Here is a 20,054-nt window from a genome sequence, read left to right on the forward strand (position 1 = left end):
GGGGACCAGCATGGGCTTGATCCATCTCTCCCTCTGTTTCTCCCAGATACTCTGCTCTGCTTGAAACTTTTCTCCCATTCGGAGCCTTTAGCTTTGCTAAATAAAAGCTAGGAGGTCTTTGGGGTCTACTTCTAGTTTCCTCTCTACTATGCAACTCCCTATGGGAATAGACAGAGACTCAGTTACTTGTTTAAATGGGGAAAGAGAGAGAGATGGAAAGGATGGAGAGCAAGAAATAAAAATTAACAGCTCAAAATATTATCCATCCACACATGTGTACCACCACAACATAATGCACAATGAAAGACAGAATTTCTGGCCAGAATGTACTAGCAAAGAGCCATAGGGCTGAAGAAGGAACAACTGTCTTTAATTGAGAGATTTCTTTTTTTCAACAATGCACTGGAAGACAAGTGCCTTAAGATAGCCAAAACCTCTCCGGGGTCTATTCATCTTTACGCGTAAAGAAAGAATAAGTCATCTGTGGCAAAAACGTCACTCAGTGCCTAGCAATATATTTAAAGTATTGTAATGTCTTTCCTCAATTAATTAATTTACTACAGCAATACAGGCTCTCTCCCTTTATGTTTGTTTGCTTAACTATGTTACAGAAAACATGGACTTAATTTGATCCTTAATTATAACCTAGATCTTTCTCAGAGATACAATAGGCAAAATACAACCCAATTATTAAGGTTGCCAATAGTCTTAAGATGAGAAACTACATATGAAGTCACTTTGTAAACTGTAAACCACTACAAAACATTATTTTTTGCCTTCCTTTGCAACATCTCCTTAATGTGCATCTATTAGCTACCAGCCCCAAAGTTCACCCCCACACTCTGCCCCTTAGAAACTTTCCTTACCCACCTGAAATTCATGTCTGGTCCGTTACTGTTATCAGGTGAGTTGTTTCTCCTTGACGCAAGCCTATCATTGCCATTGCTTCCCTCTGCCCACAAGATAGCTCTATCCCTTTGCTGCTGATTGGCTGCTGTTACAGGTGATGGAGGCTGATGCAGATGGATTCCAGCAGTTCTCATGAGTATTTTATGTGCTTTTGCTGATTTACAGCCAGTTCAGCATTCCTTTAAATGGCCATAAATTGGATTGATGTCATAAATCATATCTAGAGAAAGTGCCTGAGTCCCAGCTCAGGCAGCTATGCTAATGTCTGTGAAAATAACAAAGAAACATCCTCATTCAGGCCTGATTCTACTGCATTAAAAGGCCAAATTGTAAGGATCTGTCAGTTTCTGAGAGGGGAAAAGGTAAAAGGGGGAGAAAGGTCTTTGTAGGGATTATTAATAACACAGCCAGGAAGAATGTATAGATGTGTGCCAGGGAGAATAAACAGGCGTGGGGGTAGAAGAGGGGGCCGCTGAAAGAGTGATAAAAGAGAGTGCTGTATATGGAAAAGATAAATGCAAATGAAATATACTGTATGGCAATGGATTATATCAGCGGTTGATATATGGGATTGAGTATCAAATTGTTGAGCTGGCAGCCATTAATATGATATAGTGGATGTGATATGCCGGGTGACGGCAGAACTGGTGCAGGGAAAATAAAGAACACACTGCAGTCTTTCAAAACAATGGTTCAAGGAAAAGACAGAAAATTATAGCACTACAAGTTTATAAAGCTAAAATCGTGTGAGATAATTATGGATTTTGATAGGGTTCATTATTCTTTATCAGGTCTCCAATCTCATAAGGAAAAAAAGAGGACTATCTCTTCTCCAACTTGAGGGCATGAGGATGGGAAGTTTTCCATTCCATGAAGGATTGCAAAAAGTGACCAGGAATGTTTTCTCTGGTGAATGCACTTCTCCTGACATTTTAGCCAAAAAGGTATCCTCAGGCTTGACCAATTGTTTTGAGCTGGGCTCATCTGCAGAATTCCTAGGAATTTAGTGTAGCCCCAGAAGTTACCTGCTACCTTAATTCATTCACCGATTCATCAGATCTTTATTGATAACCTACTATGTGCCAAGCACAGTAATGAGGTTTCAGAAATTAATATAAGGAAGTCTTTGAAACATTTCCTATTTTTTATTATCTATCCCTTGACTTTTGCATTTAGATAGTTTGCCCATACAACACGCTGCAGCAGGCCCATTTAAGAGAGTCACAGGACACAGCATTCAGACAGATGTCTTTAAATCCAATGAATTCCGGGTCCACTGCTAGTTCTCAGTCTGCTGGCTCTTGGGTTCTGACTCTGTACTCTGGTACCAAAGTTTTCATAATTGGTGACTCCTCTTTTAGGTGTATTAGACTTAGTTTCCTACTCAGTTTTTGGCTCTACCCACTGCCCTAGCTTGGCATCTCTGGTGGCTTAAAGCTAGTATGAGAGAAATCCTCATCTGAGTACTCCCACCCTCTTCCTCATCTCAACCACCAGCACACTCAAACCCCATGCCTCATTACATGAGCCACCAGCCCCTACTCCACTAGGAACTGAGCATTCTGGCACTTCCTTAGAATTATTTTTCTTTTTGATGGACACTTGACCTAGACTTCCCCCTTTTTCTTTGTGTCTCTGTTTCCAACCTTGAAACACTCTCTGAGCCATCTTATCCGCTCTCCCCCAGGGTCCAATTGCCCCCAGATGGCCAATCTGAATCCTTCATCTCCGCTTCCTCCCTGCTGAACTCCAGTCCCCATCACCCCTGTTGAACTGCTCACAGAACAGGCCCAGCTCTTTGTCCTATACACATTCAATTCAGGAAGGAAAAGCCTACTCAATGTGTTTTCTGTCTCCAGAGCATGATCATTTCCCCAGCCACTCAAGTTAAAACATCAACTTCTGAGTCATCTTTAATTCTTCCTCTCTGACCAGTCTCTGTAGTCAATTTAGAAAAGTTCTGCCAGTTGGGGCGCCTGGGTGGCTCAGTCGGTTAAGCGTCCGACTTCAGCTCCGGTCATGATCTCGCGGTTTGTGAGTTCGAGCCCTGCGTCAAGCTCTGCGCTGACAGCTCTGAGCCTGGAGCCTGCTTCAGATTCTGTGTCTCTTCTTCTCTCTGCCCCTCCCATGCTCATGCTCTGTCTCTCTCTGTCTCGTAATAATAAATAGATGTTAAAAAAAAAAGTTCTGCCAGTCTTACCCACGAAATGATTTTGAAATCGATTCCTAATTCTATATTCTCATGGCCACTGCTTCAGTTTCACTTTTCATCATGATACTGGCTACTAACTGATCCCCCTACTTCCAACTTTTGCCATTCCAATTGATTCCATCCCACTCACTGCTATCGGGATATCATTCTAAAGCATATGTCTGATATTATCATGCCTTTGCTTGAAAATTCCCAACTTACTACACTATAAAGAGTAATATTTAATACATGCATATATGCATGTTTACTTGTTCAAAACAGAAAGATGTTACTCATCAGACAATCAATATGGCACCAACATATTTTCTAACTACCTTAAGGCATGTAACCCCAAACATATCTTATATTGCTTTCACCAGTATGGAATATTTGCCAATCTCTGAACACACTTTACAGTATCCACCAGGTCAGTGAAGCCATCCACACACACACAAAAAGGACTTCCCAGAGGGATTCCAGAATAAACTTATTCTTCTTCATATCTATAACTCTACCCATGGTCTCCATAAGACCCTGAAATTTCCCTAGCATCTGTAGAAGGAGACAGGTGCTTTTGCCATGACCCTTTATCATTCTTTGGCCTGCTGGCAACCTCAGAGCTATCAACAGGGACACCCTCTACATCCCAGTTTGGACACTGATCCTTTTGAGAAGTTTCAAATTTCAATAGTTCCCAAACACAGGGAACTATGTTTCCTACATAGCAGTCATTGGAGGAATCCTAAAATATAGACTTCCATGGCACACTCCTAGAAATTATAATTTGGAGACCTGGAGTGGGGCCCAAGAACCTGCATTTTAAACATAATCTTCAGGCTCAGCCAAGTGTGGAAACCAATGGCTTAAATTAGCTGGATGGCTGATAGAGGCAGGATGAATAACAGGACCAGTTTAATTAAGGTAGCTTTCCCATTGGAGCAGAGCAATTCAGAACAACAAAAAGTTGGCTGGGGTGGGAGTAGTGGGGACAAGAAGATGAGGAAGAAAATTGAAGCCACCAAAATCCTTTTCAAATCCCAGAGATGATAACATTTTATTTTGAGACTGATAAATAAAAGATGGCCTCTCCCATCTGGCTTTATGATATGGAAACATTGTTAATGAGACATTTGTAAAAGTGCTGCAGAGTTGTTAAAGGACCAGGACTATGGCTCTTAAATTCTAAAATATGAGCACCAGGCTTCTGTGTGTTCTGTCTTACACAAATGCTAGAGTCACTAACGTGGGCACCTGACATTTCCAAAGGGTCATATTTACATTTCTCACAAATTAAGCTAATGCTGCTTAAAACCAGTGCAAATCTCATATTATATTTCAGTTTTCTTGCTTTTAAATAGTATCAGTTCTAACCATTTACCAAACCTCACTGTTTAACTTGGCAGCTGGTTAGACTGGCAGTAGAGCCTGCCATCATGGTGACTCTTAATGACAGCAACAGTGCTGCTGTGTGTCCAGGCCAACTAGAGAGGTTGGAAGAACAGCACTGCCTGTGTGGCCTATGGTCACCATGGACTCATGTTTCACATTCTTTCATTGGTTGATTTGGTAAATTCCCTCTCTTAAAATCGCTTTAGATGCCACTGACTGATGGAGAGGTCCCAGCTTTAGTGATTTTTAACAGATGCAGGTAGACTTTTCTATAATTGACTTATTGTAATGTGCTCCTATCATTATGGCTGGCTGGTTTTCCTCAAGACCTTTCTGGATTTAAGTTTCTTTACTGGCAAAATAATAAAATAACCTTTTCCCTCTGCTCCTTAAGGATGGTCAGACAAACAATGTGTTTGTGTACCTGTGTGTGAGTGGTTGAGTGAATTACTGAATTTTGGTGGGAAGTGACTCATGCACACTTGAGGTGAGGAAGAAAGTGAGCTCTGGAAGACAGTATAGCAGCTCAAGCAAGAAGAACAAAACAAGACGAGGGCTATGAGATATAGCACACTAGCCACACACAAACTGGTAAGTGAGAAAAACAACAAAAGCAATGGCAGGAAGCAGGAAAACGGCATGACTGGAGTATGCTAAGCCCAGAATGTTTCTTTCTTCACCTTGGTTCAGGAGCACTACCAGTAAGTGGACACTGAAAACAGAGATGCAGGAAAAGACTGAGGAACTGTGATGGGGAAAGTGGAAAGAGGAAGGAGAAAAAAATGGAGAAGGTGAAATGGAAAAAGAAAATAAAAGTATGACCATTTTTGTTGTTGTTGTTGGCCATTTGGGCAACAGGAAGAAAATAAGGCAAGAGAGAAAACCTCTTATGCTTCTAGGAATTAGAAAAATGTCATTAATAAACAAACAAACAAACAAACAAGCAAACAAACAAACATCTTTTTTTTTTCAACCCAAATATCTTTGCCTCAGCAGCCTCAGGCTACAAAATTGAATATGCAGTTAGAACCTCAGTCTATTTGACTTTGCAAAGCTTTGCCTTTTACCAGGTTTCCCTTCCAAAACGTTTCTGGGGAATGTGACAAATCCGGCCCAGTTGCTGCTTGCCCCGCCTGCCAGCTGTCTGGCTCAGCTCACTGCTCCTCTCATCCCCAAGCTCTGCTCATCCTGCTGCAGTCACACCTTCCTCTTCAGAGGGGCTTACCCCAGGCAGCTGCTGCTGGCTCAGTACTCCTGCACCCTCAGTATTTTCTATCCCAACTTTGCCCTGCATTCCCATGGTAGAAGCAAATAAAATCTGTGATTTTTAAGAATATTTTACAGATAGTTCAAAGATAATGAAAGAAACTCAACTGAGAACAAACTGAGGGTTGATGGGGGGTGGGAGGGAGGGGAGGGTAGGTGATGGGTATTGAGGTGGGCACATTTTGGGATGAGCACTGGGTGTTGTATGGAAACCAATTTGACAATAAATTTCATATATTGAAAAAAAATAAATAAAAAGTTCCATGATAATAAAAAAAAAAAGAAAGAAAGAAACTCAACATAAAGAATAACTCCTATCCATCACTAGCTGTGTGTATACTCTGAGTACACAGACCTATGCCTACCCTTAAAGTTCTTTAATGGTTCACAGCCCTGACTTACTCCTCATCTGCCTCCTCAAAGAGCTGCAGGCATCTTGATGCCTTAGCACCCACTGGTCAAAAGACTGAGGGGAGGTGGAAATGACTTCCACCAATGTCAATCCAAGACGTTATTTTATTTTATTTTATTTTATTTTATTTTATTTTATTTTTTATTTTTATTTTAGAGAAAGCTCATGCGAGCAGGGGAGAGGGGCAGAGAGAGAGAGAGAATACCAAGCAAGCTCCACACTCAGCGCAAAGCCTGACACACGCCTCAATCCCACAACCCTGGAATTGTGACCTGAGCTGACATCAAGAGTTGGATGCTCAACCAACTGAGCCACCCAGATACCTCACAAAGCCCTCCTTCAGTGCACTCACTTCTTGCCCCAGGATTGACCTCTCAGGGACAGAGTTCTGTCCTACCCATTGCATGTTATCTTTGCTATCTTACGTATTTGCCCCCAAATGATACTTACTATATTCCACAAACCTTTAATAACTCTAAGCATAGGTAAGAGCTACAAAGCACACTGGGTCAAATACACATCCCCACAAGGACAAGCACAGCAATATGGGGCATTGTCTTTCCCAGTCCCCACTTATTCAGAACTGTCCTCTCTCCATCCCCCATGCTGAGTGCTAGCCTGAGACTGAGACCCTGACAATCAGATATGAGCTTGAGATACACCCACCACATTGTCCAGTTTTCAGCTGTTATCTCCAGAATACTTTTAAATGCATCCTCCTGTACTTTTAAGTTTCCCAACTTGGGCAATAAATTATTTGGTTGCCCAAAGTTGAGAGTGATTAAACATTACACTGAAACAAAGCATGTTAATTAAGTCCCTTATTGTCACTTCCCTGGATGACTGTATAAACATCTAATCTAAAATATCCGCCTCCACTCTTAGCTGCTACTCATTTATTTAACAAGTATTACTAGGTGTCTACTATATGTTTGCATTATTCTGGAGACTGGGTATATAACAATAAAAAAAACAAGGTTACTACTTTCATGAAGCCTATACTCTATTCCCAAATATTTTTAAACCAAAAATCTGGCCATGAGACTTCCCTACTCTAAATCTCTTAAAAATCCCTATTGCTTGCACACTAAAGTCCAAACTCCTTAGCCAGGCCTCTACGTATCCCCTCATTCCGAAACCCCCTAGGTTCTCTCTCTCTACGTCTTTTAATGTAACTCACATTCCACCAACAATATCCTATATTCCCCATATCCTTTCATACTTCAGCCATTTGTATGTGCTCTCTACCTTTCTCTGAATACCCCTGCTCACTTTTTCTCTTGTGGAATCCCTTACTTATCTGTCAAGTTTCAACTTGATGTAATTTAATTTCTATGGTTTTCCTTCAGACTTGAAGGTAGAATTAATCATTCCCTTATCTGTGAGCCCAAAGTAGTTTATAAACACATTTGTCTTAGCACATATTGCATCATGGTTTGGTTACTATGTTTATAGGTCTTTGTCTCCCACTAGACTGTGAGTTCTCCAAAGGCACGGACCTTATCTTATTCATCCCTGGGTTACCTATGGCCAAAATACCCAAGTGGCTCAACAAATATTCGTTGAATTTCATTACAAATTTTAGGACATTGATATGGTTAAACACAGATTTTTTGTGAGAATCTTTGATAAATGGTGGTAAGAATATCAGAGGCTCTGATAAAGAATGTGCAGTGGTTTTCACAGGGCTGGAAAAATCTTCAAGTATGGTGAATATAATGTAAATAACAGATGTCAAAGGGCAAAAGTGGAAAGAATATTTAGTATGTTTGTATCAAAAATAAATGTTGAACTTAAGAATAGCAGCAGAGGTATGTGTTATTCTTCTGCCCAGAGGAACTCTGCAGAAGAACCCCCTGCAGGTTTGGCAAAGCATTCTCCTTGGCCAATCATGGCTTGGCTCCAGCATTAGACCTCCAGTTTCAAATAGAATACATATTTTTAATAGTGGAAGGAGGCAGTAGATCCAGCAAGAGAAGCAAAGCAAAGCTCAAAATAACTTTGGAACTTCCACATAGATTTAAAAAAAAAAAGGACTGAAGACATAAAAGAGAAAAAATGAACATCATTTTGTATGTCCTTAAATTTTATATAAACGGATTCATTCTGTCTCCCATCACAATTTACTTTTTCACTCAGTTTTTAATTCTAAATGCCCATTTTGATACAGCATACTTCAAACCACCTATCTCAGTAGATCTCCAGTCTTGGTTAAAATGCCTGCCTGTGATATGTCATACAACTTTTGTGAGCTGACGTTATACATATAAATTATTTATAACAATGCCATGCACATAGTTAATACTCAGTAAAGGTTATCTATTATTATTATTTTCATCATCATTGTCATTTATTCATATGAATACACCACAATTAAAACAAATTTTAATGTTTATTTTAGACAGAGAGAGCGAGAGAGAGCAAGAGAGACTGCCAGTTGGAGAGGGGCAAAGAGAGAGGGAGACACAGAATCTGAGGCAGGCTCCAGGCTCTGAGATGTCAGCACAGAGCCTGACGCAGGGCCTGAACTCATGAATGGTGAGATCCTGACCTGAGCCAAAGTCAGCCAAAGTCAACTAACCCACCCCAATGCCCCTGAATAAACCACAGTTTATATATCCATTCCCCTTCTGCTAAACTTTTGAATAGTATCCAATATTTTATTTGTACCAAAAAAATGTTGTAATAGATACATTTGTACATGTCTCCTTGTATGAGAATATCTCATACCTGGATGTTAATCACTGGATTGAGGGATATGATAGATCATTATAGTAACAGTTCTTACATCATGACTCCCTGTATCTTTGACCCTGTATTGTCTCCTCTCACACTACTCCAGACTTGTCTATGTGACTCCTCAGCTGATAGGACATTGTTAGAAGATAATTCTCTATGGTTCTCTCACATTTCTCTACATCTTATAAGCAAGGTACTAATTGGCCTTTTGTTTCAGACTATTTTTTCAGGGATGTTACTATAGCAAATAGCCCTAGAAGCAAAGATAGTGTCTCCCTGCAGAGCAAAGGACAGATTTGCTTAACATCCTACATCATATATCATCCCTTATCAAAGAGATGATGTCTTCCTCTGGGGCAAAGACAGATTTGCTTATAACAGGTTATAAAAGATTTAGGTTCTATAAGCTCAGAGTTCCCCAGCTGTGATTGAAACCCACTACCATTTGAAACATCCATCCCCGTGTCACTCTCATATGACTTGAGAGGCAAGAAAAACTCATATAAACATGATACTTATGCTGCCTACTGTGCTGTAACAGAATCCTTCACCTCTGGACCAAGAGACTTGTATCTTACCAGCTTCCAGAAAACTATAGCAGGCTAATTTGTTAACTTGCAAGTAAAATAAAATCTCCTATCCTCCACATTTCTCAATAGATAACAGCAAATGTGATAAAAGAGGATTAAAATCCACTTGCACATTGCCGGTTGTCCTCTCGTAATTCTGGAAGCTCTTTTGCCACTAATGTGAAAAAGTCCAGGCTAATCTGTAGGCTGATAAAAAGTCTAAGGAGAGAAACCCCACATATACGAGTCAAGACTTAAAACTGTTACTGGGCCCAGATGGCACTGTAAGTAAGCAGAGATGAACCTTCCTAACCCAAGCTGATGGACCACAGACTTGTGAGCAGTAAGCTGTTTAAACCACTAAGTTTGGAGATGGTTAGTTATATGACAAAAGATTACTTTTAAAAAGGTTACTGATTATAAGATATGTAGTCATATAAAACCTAATCTGTACCAGATATTGATACAGGTACTAAAGATAGAGCAATGAACATAACTGAGATATATTTGAGTGAATAAGTCACCATCAGCTACCTTTGATACTGAAAAATTGATCCACAAAGACTTTGTACCAATATTCACTTGAAGCAATTCACTTGAAGGAATGCATGAAAATTCTACTTTACCATTTTCTTACTAGTAGTTGTTATTCTAGGATTTTTTTTCCACTTTGATAAATGTGAAATCATATATAATTGGTATTTAGTTTTCATTTCCCTGATCACTAGTGATTTGTTTTCATGTTTTATTGTATATTTGGGATTCCTATTCAGCAGATTTCTGGCTCATGTCCTTTACCCATTTTGCAATTGGGCTGTCTTTTTACTTATTCATTCATTGTTCTTTACATATATAGACACTAATGCTTTAGCAGTTAAGTGGGTTGCAAGTAAATCTCCCAGTTTGCCCTTAAATTACATGTTTTCCCCTCTCCCTGCATCAAAAACACTTCTTAAATGTTTCTCTAGCTTTGTAGTAAGTCTTAAAATCTGGTAGAGGGCACGTCCTCCTTCCTGATTCTCATTCAATTATCTTGGGTAATCCCGTTCCCATTTGCTTCCATCATATTTGCCTCTCTATGCATGTATCTTGTCAAGTCCCACAAAAATCACTGCAGTGTTTTCAAATTTTAATTACTTTGAATTTATTGTTAAATTTGAGGTTAAATGATGTCTTTACAATAGCGAGTCTTCCCATCTATGACCATGACACCTCTCCATTTTCTCTGCAATGATTTCACAAGTCTTTTTTTGGGCTTACTGTTAGATAGATAGACACAGACACACAGATAGATATATGCTACTGTGATTACAAATATTTTAGGAAACCTGTATCATCTTCTTGGCTGTCACTGATGCCTTTGGAGTCTTATGTAGCATCCCCTCCACTCACCTCTGACTTCAGATTTAGTTGTGGCAGATAAATTCCATGTGAAAGCCTTTCAGGGCTTTCTCTGAATCCACAGAAGTCTACTAGGCACATACCACACACACAGCAGAGAAGTTTGGGGAAGCTGATGCCATCAAGAATAAACCCCAACCTGGGAGACAGGAGCCATGGATAAATGACCCAGTGTCCTCTCCTTTCAACCAGTAATTCTGAAATTTTGTATGCTTCTCAGTTGTCACAGTGAAATCAAACACCCATTGTTCACAGCAGTGACCTCAATAATTCACCCCTGTATTGACTTTTTCTCCTCTCCTTGTTCACTCTCCTGCTTCCTGACTACTGCTTCTTGAGTTCATGTCAAAAATAAATTGGTTGCACCTAAATTCTTGTTTTAGGTTCTGCTTCCAGGGGATACTCCAACTAAGATATTTCTATTGATATATTGATCAACAGAAAAGCTATTGATTTTTTATCTATTGATTAATTTCCAACAATTTTGCTGAATTCTCTGATTCTAATAGACTGGAATAGATCTTGGATTGTCTATGTACTTAGTCACATTGTCTCTGAAAAATAAGAATGCAGTTCTTCCTTTCAAATCCTTACTGTTCTTATGTGTTATTTCTTGTCCCATTACAAAGACTAGGACTTGTAACACTGTGTTGAAGAAGAGGAGTAATATCAGGTATCCTTAAAATTCTTTTTGACTTTATAAAGAATGCGTCTATACTCAGTTGTGCATTTTCCTATAGGTTTTTGATAGAGATGCTGTATGAAGGTGAGGACTTTTTTTTCCATTTTTAGTTGTCCTGAATATTATATTATCAAATGAGTGTTAAATGAAGTTGAATATTTTTCCTTGAATCTACTGATAAAATAATATTACTCCTCTTTTAATCAGTGTTTTATAACATGAAATTGTTCTTGCATTTCTGAGAAAAACACCATTTGCCAATCTCTTCATGAAGTTTTGATATAATTTCTGCTTAGCCTCCAAAACGCCTTGGAAAATGTCTCCTAGGTAGCCTTTCTGTATAAAAGTGAATACAATATAGGTGACAATTTCATTAAAAGTTTGATAAACACTTGCCAGTAAGATTGTGTCAGTCTGGAGCCAAGTTGCTAATACACTTTGACAAATGAATGGTTATAAGTTTATTTCTGTTTCAATTGATTTTTAAATTGGTAAAATTTACTCTTCTGGGAATTGTCCATATTATCTATGTTTTAAACATGAGTACTAAAGAGTTGATATCATTTCTTATGATTTTATACCTCTCTAATAAACCTTGTTATACTCTTAATTCCTAATACATATTATTAAGTAGTTTATTTTTTCCCTCTAATTACATTGCCGGATGACTATTTCATTTGTCTTTTTAAATAACCAGTCTTTGATTCTGGTTGATTCATTCTTGTGTTTTGTTCTATTTGTTTGTTTGTTCGTTTGTTTGGTTTTGTTTTTTCTTGGTAATGTTTTCTATTTCAACAATCCTTACTCTTACTTCTATTCTTTCTTTTGTAATATTTGTTTTGGGTTTACTTTGCTATTATAGTTTATACATTTATTGAGATATGCTTGACATGAAAGAAGGTGGACATATTTTAAGGTAATGATTTGATGTATTTTGACATACTTATCCACCCATGAAACAATCAGCATAATTAAGATATTGGACACTTCTGTCACATTCTTTTGTAATGCACCCATACTCTTTCTTCCCATTGCTTAATCTCTCAGACAACCAGTGGTATGTGTCCCATTAATATAGATTATTGTTAATTTCTAAAATTTTATATCATTTAAAACTGAGAGCATGTTACACTTTTTTGGGCTTGGTTTCTTCACTGAACGTACTTCTTTTGGAATACATCTATTTTGAGGCATGTGTCAGTATTTTCCTCCTATTGATGAATATTATTGTACAGATTATATAAATTTGTTAATCCATTCAATATTGAAGGATTTTGGATTGCCTTCAATTTCTGTATAATACAAATATATTGACTAGAAAGACTGGTGTGTTGGCTATTTCTCTTAGCTAAATATCTTGTAATGGGATGGCTTTTTCATATGGTAAATCTGTGTTTAAATTTTTATGAAAATGCCAAACTGTTTTCCAAAGTAGTACTGTTTACATTTCCACAAGCACAACCTGAGAATTCCTGTTGCTCTGATTCCCTGCTAAAACTTGGTAGGAACAACCTTTTCAATTTTATCTATTTTACAGGGTGTATACAATTATCTCATTGTGATTTAAATTTGCATTGTCCTAACGACTAATGATCTTTTCATGTACTTATTTTCTATCTATATATTTACTCTGGAAAGTGTTTATTCAAATATTTTGCCCGTTTTGTTGTTTGTCTTACTGTTACTGGGTTGTGTGCTTCATGTATTCTAGACATAAGTCCTTTTTTAGACATAGGTTTTATAAATATATTTTCACAGTCTATGGTTGTTCTTTTTGATTTCTTAAATTTCTTTTGAAAAGCATTATTCTACTTTGATGAAAATGGATTATTTTTTATAGCACATTCTTTTCAGTTCTCACCTAAAAGTCTTCACCAAACTCAATGTCATTTTAGATCTTGATGTGATGTTTGTTTGTTTGTTTGAGACAGAGAGAGAGACAGAGCATGAGCAGGGGAGGGGCAGAAAGAGAGAGGGAGACACAGAATCCGAAGTAAGCTCCAGGCTCTGAGCTTTCAGCACAGAGCCTGACGCGGGGCTTGAACTCACAGACTGTGAGATCATGACTTGAGCCGAAGTCAGATGCTTAACCAACTGAGCCACCCAGGTGCCCCCCATGTCATTTTGGATCTTACATTTAGCATTATGATCCACATTAATACATTTAGTGTGAAGTGAAAGTTTTTTTTGTTTTGTTTTGTTTTTTTGCATTTGTATATCCAGCACCGTTTCTTGAAAAAGTGTATTTTCCTCACTGAATTGCCTTAACCCCATTAATGAAATCAAATGACTACAGACAACTGAAGTGGCACTCGTGGCCTGCAGGTGCCTGGTCTGAGGCCTGCGGTGTGCACTGGAGGAGGGGGAAGGCAGAGAGTTCAGAACCACCCCCCCGCCGGCCAGCCCATCCATGGACTTATTTTAATTTTCCCAACCATCTTGTGAGATGTAGGATTTTGGCTTTCAAGATCCTCTTCCCACCAAAGCTCCCTGAACTCAGCTGAAAAGAACTGTGCATATTCCAAGAACAACATCATTGGTCTGACATAAGTCAATTCAGCCACTGGTCACAAACAAATCTGTTTCATGGGCAGAGATGAAAGCCTGTTCTGTCATTCCAGGAAGGTAATATAAGACCACGTGCTACCTGCCTTATTTTCTTGCCAAAGTTGCATGTGGGACTCTGCAGCAGCCCGTGAAATGGCTGAACAATGGCTCTGTGTGGACTATGCCAAGCGTGGCATGGCTGGCTACAAAAAACGCAAGGAAAAGATTGTGAAAAGTGTATGCTGGATCAGCAAAGTGGTGCTCAATCCTTTCTCAGAATCCAGCAGGAATATGAAGAAGTGGTATCACATTTAAAAATGCACATTTGAGAAACTGGAGTGGACCAAGGCTCCCACAAAAAGTACTGATGACCTTACAAGCTGGAAGGCTAGGAGAAGCGGGAAGATAATGAGAAGGAACAGGTAAGCCAGCACATTGTAGATCTGTCTTCTAAGGCAATAAGCACACCAAAGAAAGCTGTTGTCCAGGCTAAGATGACAGCCACTGGCTAGGTGACACTCCAATGAAAGGTACCTCATTTGTCATCAATATCAATCCCCAGAAATTTTCTGGTTTTTCATCCAAGCCCAACAACTCTGGGGAAGCCCACTTGAGCTTGACGCCTAAGGCAAGTCTGTCCTCAAGCAAATGGGACCCCAAGCACAAGGATGATCTGCTACGTGAGTTTTGGAAGTTGTGCACCATTGTGGCTGAAAATCCTTGCTATAACAGGATGACCCAGATCATCCAGAACTTCCTTTGGAAAAGTTTGGCAGGAGATGGTTTCCACAGTGACGTGTACCTAAAAGTTAAGCTGCTGCTGCCAGGTGTTATTAGGAGTATTTACAACTTAAATAATAAGCAGACTGTAAAGCTTTTCAGCCTAACTTTGCACTGCAACCCAAATGATATGGCATGAGACCTAGAGCAGGTTAGGTATCAGAGACAACCAGAATCTTCTTTGAGCAGAGCAAGTCTGTCCTCCCAGGTGCCAAGAGTCTCCTTAACATCCAAGAGGTGGACAACTTCCTCCTTCAGCTCTCCAAGCTCAAAGGAGAATGAGCAGCAACAGGCCCTGCAGGACACTGCCGCCAGGTACACAGCCAATGACCTTAAGTGCATCATCAAGTTGATCAAACATAACCCAAGGATGAACTTGGGTGCAAAACATGTGTTCGATGCCCTTGACTCCTGTTACCTATAAAGCATCACACAACCTGCAGGACATGGTGTAGCAGGTCCTCTGCAATGAGCAGGAGGTGACGAAGGAGCCAGGCCAGAGATAAGCTCTGAGCATCCAGCCATCACTGATGATGCCAGTGCAGCCCTTGCTGGCTGAGGCCTGCAAGTTCATCAAGCATGTGATAAAGACATGCTCTAATGGCATGTTGTCTAAAATTAAGTATGATGGGGAGTGAGTCCAGGAGCATAATAATGGGGACCACTTCAGCTACTTCAGCCACATATTGAAGCCTGTCTTGCCTCATAAGGTGGCCCACCTTAAGGACTACATCCACCAGGCTTTCCCTGGGGGCACAACATGATCTTAGACTTTGAGGTGCTCCTGATCAACACTAGGACAGCCAAACTTCTGCCCTTCAGGATTCCTGGAGTGCGTAAGAAAGCTGCCTTCCAGGATGCTAATGTCTGCCTGTTTGTTTTTTGTTTTACCTACTTCAATGTCAAGTTGACGGACAGGCCTCTGTGCAAGCAGCAGAAGTTTCTTCATGATAACATCGTTGAAATTCCCAACCAGATCATGTTCTCAGAAATGAAGAAAGTCACTAAAGCTTCAGACTTGACCAACATGATAAATTGGGTGATGTGAGAGGTGTTGGAAGGGCTGGTACTGAAGGATATGAAAAGGACACAAGATCTACTATCCTGACTTCATTGCCCCAGACCCAAAGAAAGCTGCTGTGGGAGATGGCAGGGGCTGAATTCTCCAAATATGAGGCTCACACAGCTGTGGAGATCATCTCCATCAGATTCCATCACTGCAGGATAAGGACTGGAAATCTGCCACTAACTGGTCCCAATTCAAGGAGCTACACCGGCAGTCTAAAGAGAGGGTAGACTTCACTGTGGCAGTTGGAGAGGAGGGGAGCTCCTCTACAGGGGACAGCAGTGGAGAGAATGAGGGTACCTCATTCTGGGTCTTGCAAGGCCTCCACAGCCTCCCCAAATTGGTGGAGGGCTGCTTTGGGCGGGAGGGCCCAAAGCAGCCCTCCACCAATGCCAAGAAGGCAAGAGGGAGGCTGAGTAGCCCCAACAGCAAAGGAGGCAACAAGCTGATGGGGAAGCCTTCCCCTGTGAAAGTGGGAAAGAAGCAGAAGGTTCCTGATGAGACCCTGTGCTGAGCAAAGGTGCTTGCTTGTGGACATTTTCACTAGAGTATGGCTCTATCTGCCACCATCCACACCAGATTTAAGCCATCTCAAATGCTATTTCGTGGCATTCAATGAAGACCTGATGCAGGAATTTGATATGGCCTCAGCCATACATGTGCTGGGTAGCAGGGACAAGAATCCTGACGCTCACCAGGTCTCCCCATAATGGATTTGGGCACATATTTGGAAACAGAGGCTGGTAGATCCCTTCCAGGACTGAGGTCCTCCCTCTCCATCATGGGTAGTGGGGGAGGACAGCCTTTCTTGGAGCAGTGCATCTTCCAGAACCCACCAACCACGTTTGGTATCTTCCCAACCAAGAGTCAGCTGGGGTGGGTGCCATTAGTGAAGTCCATTTCTCTTGCTGTTTTACACAGATCTTTCAGATCTGGGTGCTGGGTTGTTGTCTTGTTGTTTTCTTTTAAAAGAACTGTTTTGGGGGCACTTGGATGGCTCAGTTTAGTAACTGACTCAATATAGGCTCAGGTCAGGATCCCACAGTTCGTAGGATTGAGTCTTATGTCAGGTTCAGTGCTTACAGTGTGGAACCTGTTTGGGATTCTTTCTTTCTCTCTTTCTCTCTCTCTCTCTCAAAATAAATAAATAAAACATTTAAAAAATGTGTTTTTTTCCTACAAATAAAATATCTTGTAGTTAAAAAAATTCAAATAATTATACATATTAGAGTGTATTTTGAGATTCTTTATGCTGTTTCAAAGACCTAATATTCATTTATTCTAAAGCCATGATGTCTAGAAAACTGTAGCAGTCTATTAAGTATTGAATAAAATACTATATCTATTTCAAGTTTGTTAATAATTTTCAAAATAGTTCTGCATATTCTAAATCTTTGATTTTCCAAATAGCTTTTAGAATCAGTTTGTCAGTCTCTACAAAATAAAACAATTCCTAGGGTTTTCAAAATTCTCGTTAAGCCCTGCTTTTGCTGCATCTCAAAATATTTCTATGATGTGTTTTAACTATCCCTAATTTTAAAAATATTTTCTAAATTCCCTTGTGATATTTTTTTGACCTGTGGATTATTTAGGAGTGTGTTGATTGGATTCTAAATACTGGGGGATTTTCCAGATATCATTCTCTTATTGATTTCTAATTTAAGTCCATTGTGGTCAGAGTAAATAATTGGTGTTATGTGAAATTTAAAAAATTTATTGGCATTTCTTTTTATGGCCTAGAATATGGTGTATCTTATTAAATGTTTTATGTATTTAAAAAATGTTATTGGGTAAATCAGGTCAAAATAGTTCATTGCACTGCTCATGTCTTCTATAGTCTTACTAATTTTCTTTTATTATTCTATCAGTTAGTGGGGTGTACATGGGTGGGTGTGGGAATATTAATGAAATTTCCAACTATAATTGTTGATTTCTTTAATTCTTTCAGAGCTGTCAGTTTTTGTTTCATATAATTTGAATCTCAGTTATTAGAAACATAAAAATTTAGGATTGTTATTCACTTTAATTGAATTAACTTCTTACCATTATGAAGTGATCTTTATCCCTGGTAACATTCTACTTTAAAATCTACTTTCTTATAGTATTATAGCCTTCTCAGTTTTCTTCTGCTATTGTTAGCATGGTGTATCTATTTTCATCCTTTTACTTTTAAGCTATCTTTATGATTATATTTAAAGTTGGTTTATTACAGCATGTAGTTGGGCTTTGGCTTTATTAACCAAGTTAACAATCTCTGCCTTTCAAATGAATTTTTAGATTGCTTAAATTTAACTTTATTATTGATATGGTAGGGTTTAATTTTCTGTCTTCCTACCTTCTGTTCTTGCTCCCTTTTTCCTGTTTTCCACACTTCTCTCAAACTGTTCCTTATGATTCAATTTCATCTCCTTAATTGGCTTACTAAACACACCTCTCTATTCTGGTTGTATTAGGATTTAATTTATCATAGTCTAACTTGTCATAGTCTATACAATTGATAATAGTATACCAATCTGTAATATAATAATGTTAAGACATCGTTTCATTTCACCCTTCTTGAACTTTGTACTATTGTCATACATTTTCCTTTTACTTATCTTAAAAACCCACAACACATTTTTATTATTTCCTTAAAAAGTTAATATTTTAAAGGAATTTACAAAATCCAAAAAATATATTGCATTTACCAACACATTTTCCATTTCTCATGCTTTTCATTCTTTTATGTAATTTTATCTAATTTGTATTGGGCATTTTTTTCTTCTCACTAAGGGATTCTCTTTAACATTTCTTATAGTCACAATGATGACTAGTATAGTGGTAGTCTACTGGTGATTATACTTATACTCTAAGCTTTTCTATATCTTAAAATTATTTCACTTTTGCTTACAAAATATATTTTTACTTGGTAGATAATTCCAAGTTGGTAATTTTTTCTCTATTATAAAGATAATGTTGTGCTCTTCTCTGATTTATATTGTTTCTGAGGAGAAATGTGCCATCGTTATTTTTTTTTCTTTTGTGTGAAATGGGACTTTTTCCTACCTCTGGTTTTGAAGATTTTCTCTGTAATCACTGGTTTAATGCAACTGTGTCATGATATGTCTTGGTATAGATTTCTTCTGACAGAGGTTTACTGGGTTTCTTGGATCTATAGCTTTAGACTTTTATCAGAATTGGAAAATACTGGCCAGTATTTCTTTAAATATCTTCAACTTCCCTACTCTTTCTCTCCAATCTTTCTGGGACTCCAATTACACATGTTAGAATGCTTAGTGTTTTCTCACTGCCACATTGCCCCTTTTTTAAAAAAAATTCCTTTTTCTCTCTGAATTTCATTCTGGATAGTTTCTATTGCCATGTCTTCAAGATTACTGTTTTTTTTCTTCCACTATGTCTATTCTGCCATTAAACACATCTTATGTATTTTTCATCTTATACAAGACTAAATTTTATCTCTAAAAGCTGGATTTGGGCCATTTTTGTATCTTCCATATCTCTCTTGAACAACCTCAGGTTTTCTTCTTCACATTGAGCATATGGTAAATATTTATAGCACATATTCAATGTTATCTGCTAATTCTCCCATATTTGTTATTTCTGGTTGTGTTTCTATTGATTACTTTTTTATCCTCATTATTGTTTTTATTTTTCTGCATCTTTCATGCCTGGTCACTTTTGATTCAATGTCAGACTTTGTTAAGTTTATAGTTTGGATACTGATTTTTTTTTCATTTATTTTAATACCACCAATTGGTATTTAGTTGAAGTCTCTGGAAGAATCCTTTGCAAATCTCTGGAGCTCTCTGCGTATGCAATGGTCTTTTCTCTGGTGTTCTTCATTATGAATTTTAGCACTTTGACCTCTGACATCTGAATTCTGTCTTGTTAATCACTAGATCCTCTCCCTGTGCTTAATCCTGGAAACTATCTTCATTGTGAAATTGAAGGTAATCACACAGCTTACCTTATTTAATCCTCTTTTCTCAGATCTTACTATTTTGTGTTGACTGCTGTCCAATTTTTGAAAATCACTGTTTCATATGTATTGTTCAGTTTTCTAATTGTTTAAGGTAAGAGATTAGATCCAGTTTCAGTTTTCC

General features: G+C 38.6%; 1 long non-coding RNA gene and 1 pseudogene across 1 annotated transcript in view; one reads left to right on the forward strand and one right to left on the reverse strand.

The window, feature by feature from the left end:
- The window catches only part of LOC144617362 (uncharacterized), a 244,820-nt gene that overhangs the window by 145,470 nt on the left and 79,296 nt on the right, over nucleotides 1-20,054 (reverse strand). The window lies entirely within an intron of this gene.
- Nucleotides 13,835-16,715, forward strand: LOC132684305 (DNA ligase 3 pseudogene; annotated as a pseudogene).

Source organism: Panthera onca, chromosome C2 (assembly GCF_046562875.1).
Source record: "Panthera onca isolate mPanOnc1 chromosome C2, mPanOnc1 haplotype 2, whole genome shotgun sequence".
In the NCBI taxonomy this organism is placed as follows: Eukaryota; Metazoa; Chordata; class Mammalia; order Carnivora; family Felidae; genus Panthera; species Panthera onca.